Source organism: Lycium barbarum, chromosome 3 (genome assembly GCF_019175385.1).
Source record: "Lycium barbarum isolate Lr01 chromosome 3, ASM1917538v2, whole genome shotgun sequence".
Classification (NCBI taxonomy): domain Eukaryota; kingdom Viridiplantae; phylum Streptophyta; class Magnoliopsida; order Solanales; family Solanaceae; genus Lycium; species Lycium barbarum.
In genome coordinates this window covers 49,402,927-49,412,712 of record NC_083339.1, presented here as the reverse complement: position 1 = coordinate 49,412,712, position 9,786 = coordinate 49,402,927, and positions in this window count along the sequence as shown.

Below are 9,786 nucleotides of genomic sequence, written 5' to 3'. Positions count from 1 at the left end.
AGAATCGAATTATTCTATGTTTGATGAACCTATTACTAGCATAACTATACACATATGCATATAGATCACAATTGATTACAAGTGCATAATTAAAGGACTTGATCATATACTATTGGCTTCTTTGGAAACTCCAAATCATACCATACCAATGGGAAAAGGTTTTCACCACCCTTATTCCCGACACCGCACAAGTTCCAAGGGGTTTCATGAACCCCAGGTATGGCTGGATATTAGGGAGTGGCTAGACCTATCCCCCAAACCACCTCAAACTCTCAAAACCCAGTGTTGCCATAGTATACAATCAGAGCCCCAAATCTATGCACAAGCATCACCACATAGGAAGTAGTTTAAATGCAAACAACATTAAAAGTACACTCCAAAGTCATGACAAAGGAACCGAGGCAGATATGATAATGCAATGATATATAAAATTACATAACAGCTTTAAGACTTAGTCAAATAGATGATACAAAACAAGCCATTTTCTTTCATTCATATATACATGCTACCAATAACTTGCCTATTTTCTTATATACACATAGTATACTTATTATATACACATATGATGTGTATACCAAGTGTATATTCCTCTTCCTTTTCATTAATCTATACATATTTTGTGTATATCCATGCTTTATATGTTTAACTTTTAGCCTCAAGATTATTCCATTCACTTAACTAAATCTTGTCCCTCATAACAGTGCTCAAGGACAAACCAAAGCTAATCTAACTTTAACTCTTATACACATCAAATAAGTGATTCATCAACTTCATATGTTAACAGACCTCATAACAGGAAATAAGAACGGTTTAAGGTGATTACAAAAGCACAGTAGAAGGATGTAGATAAAGAGGAATAATTCTATGATTTATGATCACCAAAACAGGATTAGAGCACCAAGAAGTCTGGACCAAACAACATCAAATGAAACTGAGACTGTACAACTTTATATTCCTAGGGAAAGACCATAGAAAAGAACCTTTGTTTTAGTACAATAGTAGTAAGAACTCATTCATAACAAGATTACATGTAAGTTGACACTTGAAATAAAAGGAGAAAGAAGTAGGTATGTATGTCAACAAGTCTCACAGAAAAAAAGGAATGTTATGAGGTTTAAAATAATTACTAGCAATTCAGGATTTCTAATTTCCTAACAAGGCAGTTATTTGTCAACAGCCTTAAACCAGTTCATTTATCTTGAAAAGAAGGCAAAATCATCCTCTTTGAATGACCAGTCTCTTTTTTCTTAACTCCCTAAGTTACCTTTAAACCTTTAAACAAGCTAATTTTCCCAACTCTTTCTATTTCCAACCCTTTGATAAAATGGTGATGTTTAAGGAAGGCCAATATACCCTCAAGACAGGAATGCCCCCCATTGTCCATAGGTTGGTCATGATACCCCTCATTTGGAGGGTAGGTACTATGAGTCAAGCTAGGCTTGGCTCTTCCCTACCCTCTCTTTGAGGTGTCTTAAAAAGACCATCCTAGGTAAAGTGGTCCAGACTGCTTTTAAGAATACTCACCATTTCCCCAAACAATAACATCAAACTAATTTCAGCTTATCACTATTCATATTTAAAAGCATAGACACAATATTCAAGTATTTCATCCTATAATTCTAGGCATGATAGGATTTTAAACACACCAACAACATAGAATCAAACCTTATTAGACAGAGCACAACTTTGCCTTTTTAATCAAAGTTACACTACAATGCCCACTAAAGTCTAAGTGCCACAGTTTAGGTTTAAGAACAAAGGGTTCTTACCAATCTTAGGTTAACTAAATGCCTTTTTCCTAAGTTCAAAAGAAGTCTAGCACATCACATAGACAAGTCCACACATAAATGTATCACACAAGTTTTAAACATATTAATCATGAAGCAAACAGAAAAGCAAGCAAACTCTGAGAACATGGATTCAAACCCTGGTGAGTAATTTACACCTTAGTACTTAGTTAATAGCAATTTTTAATCCCTTTAATTATAACAAAATGTGATAGGCTCTTACTGTAACGACCCATTTTGTCGTTACCGTGATTATTTCGCCTTTGCCCTCGTTGACTCATTCCTGAGTCTCGTTCATGTTGACTCGGGGAGATAGTTGGCATGACTTCTTAGGCATTGTTGTGGGCTTCAGAATGTTTTCTAGAAAAATTGGGCTTTAAGTGGAAATGAGTTGACTCAAAGTTGACTTTTGAGTAAAAGGATTGTTTTCGAAAATCTGTTAATTTTGAGGGGTCTGGATGGTCGTTTAGAACTTGTGTGCATATTCATTTCGGTTCCCAATGCACTCGGGTGCATTTTGGGACTTGGGTTGGAAAGTTAGTTTTAAGGTATCGGGGGTTAACTCGTAGTTTTGAGGTATCGGGGGTTGACTCGATCAACGAGACTGCTAATGGGAATTCTGATGCTACGAGGGCATTTACAGTGCATTTTTATGTATCTGCATATTTGGTTTGTGTCCAGGAGGTTCCAAGATGGTTCTGAGGGTCGATTTTAATTTTGGAAGACACCAGAAAAATCTAGTGTCTGGTGTCGCGCGGAAGCGCGGCCGAACCGCTGGAGCACTGGCCGAACCACTGGAGTGGTCGCGCTGGAGTGCTAGCCTAGCTGCTGGAGCAGTCGCGCTGGGGCACTGGACGAGCCGTTGGAGCTGCCGACGGGCAGAATTTGCTATTAATAAGTGTTAAAAGCCCCATCCCTTAAGTCATTACTTCATTCTCATATCTCTAAGCTTGGGAGGCGATTTTGAGAGGTTTCCACTAGTTCTTCACAAAGGTAAGATCCTTGGCCTTAGAATCATCTATTCACTTCTCTTAACCATTAATCTATGCTAAGATTCTTCCTTAGAGTATGAAGCCTAAGTGGGTTTTGGGGTTTTGTTATATAATGAACTTGTGGTTATAAAACCTTGATTTGTTGGTGGATTTAACATGGGTAAGCATGGAATTGATGGATAATAGCTATAGTAACTTGAATCTTCCATTTCTAAGGCTTAATTTGTGAATTAAAGGCTAGGGTTTATGCCTAAATTTGGGGTTTTTCATATTAATGATGATTTTGAGAATTAATTGAGTATTCCTATAGTTAAAGTAATGGGTTTTGACCTTTTAGTATTTAATTTGGTAATTTGATCATAAAATTACCGTTTTTCCCTTGAGACCCGTTTTACATTAAGGGTTAGAATTTGACCCGAACAGATTAGCCAATATAGGTATCATTATTCAGAGTTTCTTACATAGAATTCATATGTGATAGAGTTTCATTATGTGGAGACGCTTCGAAAGATAAGGCAATGTGTGGGTTCGTGGCACCTGTTCGGCTGCCAGGTAGGTTATGGTTTCCTTTTGGGTAGACTCCGGTTAGTTTCCCATATTTGTGTATTAGAAGGATCGGAGAATACATGTATACGAATTGGAGATTTGGGCTTGAATCCTAGGATGGTATTGATATGTGATTGTGTGTTCGGGCTTGTGGCCTGTAGATTATTTAGGATGTCTGATGTGTCCTTCTTGAAAATCGGGGGATTTTATGTGACTAGGGAATAGCGGGTGATACCTATTTCTGTGTCTAATGATGAGAATTCCCGTAATATGTGATTAATTGTGTTGTGCTATCAATAGTGAATCTAGTTGATAAATGGAAGGATAAAATGCACTAATGATTGTGACTGAGTTCCAGATTGAGTGGTGACGAATGATTGTGAGTGTAGGGTGAGATTACCTGTCCTAAGCTAATAGGTTGATCTAGGGAAGTGGTAATAATATATATCGATTTGATTAACCTATTGCGTATTGGGAATTAGCCACCCCGCTGTGTTGTCATTTGATTGTTCTATTGTGCCCGCATGATGCCATAAGTTGTTGATAAATATTGGATTCTGTTATCATCTTGATTACGATATTGTTGGGATACCCACTATTGATAGTTGTGATTCAGATATATTGTTGGCATACCCACTGTTGGTATTTGTGATTCGGATATATTGTTGGCATACCCACTGTTGGTATTTATGATTTGGATATATTGTTGGCATACCTACTGTTGGTATTTGTGATTCGGATATATTGTTGGCATACCCACTTTAGGTATTTGTGATATTGATATATTGTTGGCATACCCACTGTTGGTATTGTGATATGATACATTGTTGGCGTACCCCATTGTTGGTATTTGTGATATTGAACTTGATTGCTGATGTTGATACACGCATTGCATAAATTCTCACTCATTCATGATGCTTAGCCGATACCCGGTGATGATCCGATATCGTTGATTGAGTAAAACTGATATTTGATAAACTCTTTTACTTGAGTGATTGTGAGAAGGCCGATGTTCGACCACCAATTCCGGAATCGTTGATTGTCTGAAACTGATATTTGATAAACTCTTTTACTTGAGAGATTGTGAGAAGGCCGATGTCCGTAGACCAATTTCGGAATCGTTGAATGTATGAAACTGATACTCGATAAACTCTTTTACTTGAGTAATTGTGAGATGGCCGATGTCCAATGATCGATTCCGGCATCGTTGTTACATGGTCAATTCCGATGATATTTCTGGAATCATTATTAGTGCATGGACTCCGGTGAGAACCCCCCATGGGCAAAGATTCGAGGTCCGGTGAGAACCCCCCATGGGCAAAGATTCGAGGTCCCGTCTTTCTGTTGGGCAAAGATCTGGGACGGGTGGCACTTAGACTTCACACTGGGTTATGCTACCAAGACGTCGATATTTCCGTCTTGAGTTCATGTGTACACGGCATTTGCATGGCATTGCATTGCATTGCGATTTGATTTTGAGATGTTTGTGTTGTACTTGTGGTATTGGATTCGGACTTGATATGTTCAGTCTTGGCACATTTGGGATTAGATGCTTTACTTAGGCAATGACGTGTCCTTAGATCTGGATTTATTGATTGAACTTGTTGAATTATGCCATAGACCGTCCATAAGATTAGTTATATGTTTGATCTCTGTGTGATGTAGGATAACGAGTGTCTTAATGATGGGTTGACTACCATACTAAAACGAACGATTTAATGATATGTGAGTTGCGAGATTGTTGTGAGATTGGCTGGTGATTATTGGGGTGAAGTTAATGATTGAAAAGTATTTATGTACAGTGTGTGGTAGATAGACGTATGACTTGATTGGTTGTTATCATTTTTATCTGTGATTGTTTTTACTGATACGTGTTACTAACCATTGTCGGCCTATGATACTTGCTTAGTACGCGTGGATTGTACTGACATTGCACCTGCTACACCCTTTTCGGGGTGTAGATTATTTCAGGTGGTTGATTGAGACGTGTGCAAAAATGCGCGGTACCGATCTTGAAGACCTCTTCCCACTTCATTCCGGGATGGAGGTTGAGTCTTAGAATATAGTGGAAATCATAATTCATTTAGTTACTCTTGTATTAGTCTAGACCAGGTCATGGAAAAATGGATTGAGTATGTAATCATATGAATACTTGAGTTTATTAAATATATATTATGATGTTTTACTATTACTGTCATTTATCTTTAGTGAGAATGATTGTCCTTGTGCAATTGTATGTTATTCGATAGAGGGTTCGCCTACTGAGGTGGGAAAGGTAGGTTCTCGCGCGACCCCGATTTGGGTCGTGAAAAATTGGTATCAGAGCTTAGGTTTCAGGTCTACTAGGTATAAGAGCAATGCGTAGTAGAGTCTCGTGGAATTGTACGGAGACGTCTGTACCCATCCACGACAGGCTGTGAGGCATCCTAGGAGAAACTCCATTCATTCTTTCTATTTGTGCTACTTTGATCGAATTGGTATCTCGGTAGGGTCCAATTGGTATCTAAGCGATTCCAATTGGTATCTCTGTATTCTTGTTGTATTCTCCCTCGAATGGCAGAAACCCGTTTTAAATTATGTACGATCAATTTCGTATGTCGGGTTGCAATATGATATGAGATGTGTCGTCATGATTCAGACGCTTGACCAAGTTTAGTTTTAGTTCTTGTTTGAGTTTCCTTTGTGGGAATTAGGTTAAGACTGTTTCATTGTGGTTTGTTGAGAGATGTGGAGTTGGTAATAAGAGCCGAAGGATATCTGTGATCCTAGTGGTCAGTTGCTCAAAAATGGTTAATGCATGTGGTCTTAGTAAGAGCGATCTGCTTGTTGATAGGATTGGTTTTTGAAAAAAAGGGGTTTTAACTCTAACAAGGGTTGTGATGGTATGTGTGGCACCTGTGAATCTGTGGCAGATTAATGATTCTTCAACAGTTAAGCTTTTAGCATTGGTACGCGAGAACGAGTGTGAGTTTGCTAGAGATTACTAGATTCGATAAGTATAGTGATTGCGTGTGGTAGATAAGAGAAGTTGAGAGTAAGTACTAAAGGGACGATATAGTGAGAGAGCCTAGAGAGTCTGAATTCTTAAGGGGATTGGTATTGGTACTAGTTGTGTACATGGAATTAAGTCGTGATAAAGAGGATTTGGATAGAAAATTGTTGAGCACTAAGAAGGAAATAATTGGTATCTGGCACGCTTGTGAGAATGTGTTTGTGACTATTACGAGAGTGAGATTCTAGTAACCAAGCAACTGCAGGAGTTATGTCCAGTATCAGATTGAGGCTGAGAGCCTTTGTGCTTGTTGTGTGGCTTCAGTGAGTTTTGTTGTTTATCGGTGTTGTTATCCGGTTGAGTTGATGGTATAGTCGCTTGAATGGTTAGGTGTGTTTAGGTTCGACAATGGAGACGTTCTAATTTAGTGAATCAGAGATGAGGCTTGAACTTATTCGAGTTATATGGATCATTTTGAAATTCAAAATAAGGAATGGAATAAGGGAACCTTGGTAGAGGAAAATAGGTCATTGTAGACCAAGTATGTGCTTTGTTGGATTTAGAGTTTAGTCGGTTTACAGTTTAGACTCCGATAAAGTGTGGTGTGATTCTATCCCGAAGGTTGGTTCGGTAGTGTGCAAGACTTATGATTTGCGATAATTGATTTAGCGGCTTCAAGAATTGGTTAGTGTTAGTCGAGGGTGGCAAAAATTAGGTACGCCTTTAGGAGTACTTGAATCTAATTGAATGGTGGTATTGTTGTCTAGTATAGAATAGACGAGCTTGTGATTGTTGTGTAATTTTGAGAAAGTAAGTTTACGGAATGGGTAAGTGATAAGAAGTTATGTCTAGCAGTTGAGTGAGAAGTGAGATTTTAGATAACCGACATGTTGGATTTACCGGAAGTGGCTTGGGTGGTACCCCTTTGGATAGTTTCGCAGTACTTTGAAGTGAATGAGTTAATGTGTGTTTAAGAGAAAGGATTTGTAGAAATTCTTAGAATGTTATGGCTATCAGTGTTTCCGAGATGGGATCGTGTTCTGCTAGTGTTTTGTGTTATGAACAACATTGACGGAATGACTTCGGATATTATGGGTCCGAAGTGATGATGCCTATTAGCGCCACGGATTGTGAGATTTTGATGCGGTCAGAAGTATTATGAGTTATTGAGGTATTACAATGGAAAGTTTGATAGTTAAAAGACTGATTTATGAGCACATATGTCCTTAGTGTTGGAAAATTCGGGTTGTACCAGGTATGCATATTGGGTAATGTTAAGGAATTTGAGGTTGCATTCGCAAGATTTAATCCGGTACCTTGAGAACAATTTAGATGAGTGTCATATTTTAGAGCCGGGAGAGGTAACTTATGGTTGCTATGCGCAGTAAGAATATGATGGGTTCCGGATCTTGGAATCAGTTTGTGTGGTTGCTAATATATTCTGAAATGGTGCGTTCATTGTGGGTCATTATGGTTTGAATGGAAATGGTTAGATCGAGTTTGTTGCTCTAAGGGAACTTATGGGTTCCAAGTAGATCAGTTTAATGGATGTGATAAGGAACGCCTGATTTTTGAGGTTTGTTATTAGTAGTCCTTGTGGTGTCTCACCAGAGTCAGCCTTTCGGTTTGTACAATGGGTTGTAATGATAATGATTGTGCTTTGAAGAGATTCTAGGATTGTGATAAGGCTTCGTTTTGGTCATTGGATGTTGGCAAATCTTGCTCTACGTGGTACTCGATGGTATGTTCCCAGGTAAGTGAGTTAAAGAGTTAAGAAGACCTAAGACTGACCAAGTTGGCTACGAGAAAGATAAGTTTCGATGAAATAGCTTAGAGTTTTCTGGATGATTTAGGATTCTTTTTTGGGAAGAGTAAGTCTTGGTTTCGGTTTGTATTGTGTACTTCTAAGAAAGTGTGATTCAAGGAACGACTTGATTAGCTAGCGCAGAATATCTTACCAATTCGGAATGTTTTATGTTTAGTTATGTCTAAGGGGTCGTGCTATTTGATTTATCTATGTGAGATCCGTTGTGTGTTTTAGAGGCATGGTAATTGGGTCTTTTGGCTGAGTGCGAATGAATTGTGGTATGGGTTTGCATCTTGTTGAAAAAGCTTCGTGTTGGTTGGGATATGACTTCCTTGGTTACCGTAAGCTTGCCCTGCTTTCGTTCTTCGCTCGAGGACGAGCGATTGTTTAATTAGTGTCTGATGTAACAAATCATTTTGTCGTTACTGTGATTATTCTGTTTTTGCCCTCGTTGACCCATTCCCGAGTCTCGTTAGAACTATATTGACCCGGGGAGATAGTTCGCATGACTTCCTAGGCATCGTTGTGGGCTTTAGAATGTTTTCTAAAAAATTGGGCTTTAAGCGGAACTGAGTTGACTCAAAGTTGATTTTTGTGTAAACGGATCTTTTTTGGAAATTCGTCTATTCCGAGTGGTCCGGATGGTCATTTAGAACTTTTGTGCATATTCGTTTCAGTTCCCAATGCACTCGGGTGCATTTTGGGACCTGGGTTGGAAAGTTAGTTTTGAGGTATCTTGGGTTGACTCGGTCAACAAGACCTCTTATGGGAATTCTGAAGCTATGAGGGCGTTCGTAGCGCATTTTTATATATATCTGCATATTTAGTTTGTGTCCGGGACGTTCCGCGATGGTTCTGAGGGTCAATTTCAAGTTTGGAAGACACCAGAAAATCTGGTGTCTCGCGGAAGCTCACGCGAAAGCGTAGCGGAACTGCTGGAGCGGTCGCGCTGGCCAAGCTGCTGGAGAGGTCGCGCTGGCCAAGCCGCTGGAGAGGTTGCGCTTGCCAAGCCGCTGGAGCGGTCGTACCGGGGCGCTGGACGAGCCGCTGGAGCGGCCGACAGGCAGAATTTGCTATTAATAAGTGTTAAAAACCCCAACCTTAAGTCATTATTTCATTCTCATATCTCTAAGCTTGGGAGACGATTTTGGGAGGGTTTCCACTATTTCTTCACAAAGGTAACATCCTTGACCTTAGAATCCTCTATCCACTTCTCTTAACCATTAATCTATGCTAAGATTCTTCCTAAGAGTATGAAGGCTAAGTGGGTTTTGGGGTTTTCTTATATAATGAACTTGTGGTTATAAAACCTTGATTTGTTGGTGGATTTAACCTGGGTAAGCATGGAATTGATGGATAATAGCTATAGTAACTTGAATCTTCCATTTCTAAGGCTTAATTTGTGAATGAAAGGCTAGGGTTTATGCCTAAATTTGGGGGTTTTCATATTAATGATGATTTTGAGAATTAATTGTGTATTCCTATAATTAAAGTAACGGGTTTTGACCTTTTAGTATTTAATTTGGTATTTTGGTCATAAAATTCCTGTTTTGCCCTTTTCTTTAAATCAAAACTACCAAGCAGATTGCCTGATAGTGCTTTATTAAAAAATCAAGTTCCGTACAAAATCTAAAAATGCAAAAATAAAAGGAATATAATACA